This window comes from Oryctolagus cuniculus, chromosome 19 (assembly GCF_051225735.1).
Source record: "Oryctolagus cuniculus isolate XC-2025 breed Fujian yellow rabbit chromosome 19, ASM5122573v1, whole genome shotgun sequence".
NCBI classification, from domain to species: domain Eukaryota; kingdom Metazoa; phylum Chordata; class Mammalia; order Lagomorpha; family Leporidae; genus Oryctolagus; species Oryctolagus cuniculus.
The window spans coordinates 22,447,803-22,450,893 of NC_142885.1; the positions used below are offsets into that span (position 1 = coordinate 22,447,803).

The following is a 3,091-nucleotide window of genomic DNA, read 5'->3' on the forward strand; positions in this document are numbered from 1 at the left end:
GGAAATAAAAAGGGAAGACACGTCACAAAATTTTAAGATTAATATGAAGATTATAATTTAACATAAAAAATATATTCTATGGATTTGTCATCCTGATAAATAAGAACAAAATTAACAAAAAAGGCATAGTTTGGCAACAAATACGTTTTGATAAGTTAAATAAGCTTTTTTATATTGATGTGCAGTGACAAGCAAAATTTTTGCTCTGCAATTTCTAAAAGTTACATGAAGTTTAAATCCCAGGAGAAAAAAGCACAGTGTGGATGCTCCAAGGAGAAATCTACGGTATTCTAGAGCAAAAAACCATTAACGCTACTTCTACAGGAAATCGCCTTACACAGATACTGTATGTGGAATGAATACCATTAACTGCTCACCCCTTACATTTTTTTTTTTTTTAGCTTTTCTCTCATTTTTTTTTGTTACTTTTTTCCGTAAAAGATGTCACATACGAACTGGGGAACTTTAGCACCAAAATCAGGTCTCTCATAGTCCACCTAGCGTCCCCTTCCTCCCCACTTAAAAAAAAAAAAAGAAAAAGAAAAAAGTTAAATCACAAAGTCCCACGGATGTCAAAATCTTCGTGTCCGCTTTTCCCAGCCTTCCTTCCTGCAGCATTAGCAAACCTGGGCAAGATTAGTCAACAGGGGCTCGGGATGGAAGGAAAAAGACTTTCCGGCATCAAAACCCAAGTTTGCCAAGAACAACTCTCCTGAGGCGGGGCGAGGGGTCCCGGGCAGGGAGGAAGAAGTGTGTAGGAAGCTGAGACAAGCGCAGGTGCAGCTCTGTCGCCAGACTGGGGAGCTGTAGGTTCTGGGTCACCTCCCCCTCCCCCGGGCAGACGCTCCGGGAGGCCCAAGGGCGCCCCCTGGCGCTGAAGAAGCAATATAGTCACAATGACAAAGTTCGGTTACAAGGCACTAAGTTGCTTCTATACACTGATACTGCTTTTTCTTTTGTGATTTAGCACTTAAGGCTTAAGTTGGAAACAGGCATCCACTGACGAATATGTGACTTGTCTTACGCGCATTGAGTAGGCTATGAAAACCTAGGGAGGGGGGGTTTCAAGCCAGAAGAAGCTACCGACAAATGGACTTGTCCTCATTTTAGGCGCGGACACCAGGGGGGCGGGGGGCACGGGGAGGGGCACTCCAAGGTTCCGGGTGTGTAGGGGCAGGGGTTGAGTTTAACCTTGCTGGGGGCCTCGGGCGGGTAGGGGGTCTGGGGGTGTGGGGTGGGGCGGAGCAGGCAGGGAGTCCCTCCCTACCCTGGCTTAGTCATCTGAGATGGAAAGTCTGCTGAAGATGGGCAGACGTCTTGAATTGTCCAAGCTAGGGAAATCGGAGCCACTGTGGCTGCTGCTGGAACTGCTCAGGTAGCCCTCGTGGTCTGAGAGCGAATCCTGAGGGCTGGGGGGCGACTCGGACATGGGCCGGAAGAGGAAGGCGGTCGGGGAGCCGCCGCCCGGCAGCCCCATGCTAGGGGCGAAGAGGTTCGAAGGCGAAGGGGTTATTGGTGCCGTCCGGCAGGGTAGGTGAGCCCAGGAGGTCATCGGCGCTCAGGATGGGGGTGGTGGTGATGGACGTGGGGCTGTCCAGCAGCCCCGAGGCGGCGGCGCCGGGAAACCCAGCAAAGCTAAAGCTATGCTGGAGGCGGGGGCGGTCGGCGGAGAGGTCCCGGCCCCGGCCAGGGCGCGGCGCTCCCCAGCGCTGTGGATGAAGTGGCAGCCGGCCCGTAGGGGCAGAAGCCGATGGTGTGGAAGGTGCGGCACAGCTCCGTCTTGTACCTGGGGCGGCGGGTCAGGCTGCGCAGCTCGTGGATGCCTGCTGGCACTTGACCCCGTACTTACAGGCGCTGTTCTCCTCGAAGGGGCGGCACAGCTCCGTCTTGTAGCGGCTCGAGTTGACCAGGCCGCTCCCGGGCTGCTTCTGCGTCGGCAGCAGCCGCTCGCCCCCTTCGGAGAAGGAGCGGTCTTGGAAGCTGCTGTCCCGGGAGCTCAGGGCCGCGGCCGGCTCGCCCTTGAGGCTGCTAAGGAGTTGGTTCTGGTGGAATTTGGAGCTGGGTAGGGTGACCGAGTGCCTCCGGGGGAAGCCCCCGCCGGCAGGGGTGCCCACTGCCTTTTTGTCCAGCAGGCAACCCGCGGTGCTGGGAACACTGTAGTTGATCATCTTGTTACCCTTGCATAAAATTTCGCTCAGGTCGAAGATGGTGGCAGACACGAGGGTGGTGGTCATCCTGAGAGCTCGCACGGGGGACAGAGGCGAGGGTCTGGTGCGTGGGAAGGTCTCGGTGCGGGGAAGGCGCAGCCACAGGCTCTGAGGTCCGGACTCCCGCGGGCCTGCTCCCAGGGCCCCTCGCCTGTCTCACTCTCCCTAAAGATGGACTTCTTGCCAACAATGTAGTTTGTCTTGCGTTTTATCTACTGCGACAATTTCTGTTTTAATTCTTGTGTTTAGAACATTGATGTGTAAGGTGATTATTGATATAGTTATATTAATAACTACCATATTTATTTTTCTATTTCTTGTCATTGTTCTTTTTTTTCCTTTTTTTAACTTTTATTTAATGAATATAAATTTCCAAAGTACAGAATATTGATTACAATGGCTTCCCCCCCATACGTCCCTCCAACCCGCAACCCTCCCCTTATCCACTCCCTCTCCCCTTCCATTCACATCAAGATTCATTTTCTATTCTCTTTATATACAGAAGATCAGTTTAGCATATATTAAGTAAAGATTTCAACAGTTTGCTCCCACACAGAAACATACAGTGAAAAATACTGTTTGAGTACTAGTTATAGCATTAAATCTCAATGTACAGCACACTAAGGACAAAGATCCTACATGAGGAGTAAGTGCACAGTGACTCCTGTTGTTGACTTAACAAATTGACACTCTTGTTTATGGCATCAGTAATCAACCTAGGCTTTTGTCATGAGCTGCCAAGGCTATGGAAGCCCCCTGAGTTCACTGACTCTGATCATATTTAGACAAGGCCATGGTCAAAGTGGAAGTTCTCTCCTCCCTTCAGAGAAAGGTACCTCCTTCTTTGATGACCCATTCTTTCCACTGGGATCTCACTCACAGAG

At 51.0% G+C, this 3,091-nt stretch overlaps 1 pseudogene; it reads right to left on the reverse strand.

The window, feature by feature from the left end:
• Positions 1–1,273: 1,273 nt before the first annotated feature.
• Positions 1,274–2,273, reverse strand: LOC127488830 (mRNA decay activator protein ZFP36L1 pseudogene; annotated as a pseudogene).
• Between the last annotated feature and the right edge of the window lie 818 nt (positions 2,274–3,091).